General features: G+C 53.2%; 1 protein-coding gene across 1 annotated transcript in view; it reads left to right on the forward strand.

Annotated features, from left to right (window-relative positions):
- PHALS_10704 (ste ste20 ysk protein kinase) overlaps positions 1 to 729 on the forward strand; it is a gene marked incomplete at both ends in the record, with an annotated part of 5,537 nt that overhangs the window by 4,733 nt on the left and 75 nt on the right. The gene's annotated exons all lie outside the window — the stretch shown is intronic.

The raw sequence follows: 729 nt of genomic DNA on the forward strand, positions 1-729 counted from the left end.
GGCTACTTGCGATGAAGTATGCACTTGTCAAGTTCAGGGAGCACATGCTCGGCTCCAAGCCGTTTGTGATCTATACAGATCATGCGTCACTACGCACGGGGACTCAGTCGCCCCACATCTCGCAGAGGATGGCTAGATGGCTTTCTAGGAATCGGCGTCTGTGCCGAGATGGTGGCAGCGTTGAGCTTATTGTAAGCGAGAGCAATACACTACTTGCCGTTCGGCTTCCGAACACAAAACATGGGTGTCGAATGGGGAAACTTGCTTTTACGTACCATCCCTGCGTCGTTCTTCGCAGGGAAAAAGGCGTCAATGACTTCGCACTGCTCCTTAGGCAGGGGCCATTGGCGTGTTACGCAGTATTTGGTTCCCGGAACCCAGTCGATCTCATAACGCACACCTCGGTCCGGAGGTAGGACCAAAGGCGGATCTTTGGAGACGACGTCTTGAAATTCCTTTACCCAAGGATAGTACGGATCTAAGGGATTCCGTAGGATCGACGATCCACTCCGTGTGTTCAGCACTCTATTGGTGTCATCCAAGACAGCTTCATCCAGAAGTGATGACGAGTTTATCTCCTCGTCCCGTCGTGCAATGACCACTTCGGCCAAATCGCCTGCCTTCAAGGCACTGCCGAACTGTCCGAGGGACATCCTGTCCAGATCAAGTAAAGCATCTACTGCAGGCATAGCCTCGAGGCGGACGTCGCCATCTTCCTCCCCCGTCATA

Source organism: Plasmopara halstedii (assembly GCF_900000015.1).
Source record: "Plasmopara halstedii genome assembly, contig: Scaffold_525, whole genome shotgun sequence".
Taxonomy (NCBI): domain Eukaryota; phylum Oomycota; class Peronosporomycetes; order Peronosporales; family Peronosporaceae; genus Plasmopara; species Plasmopara halstedii.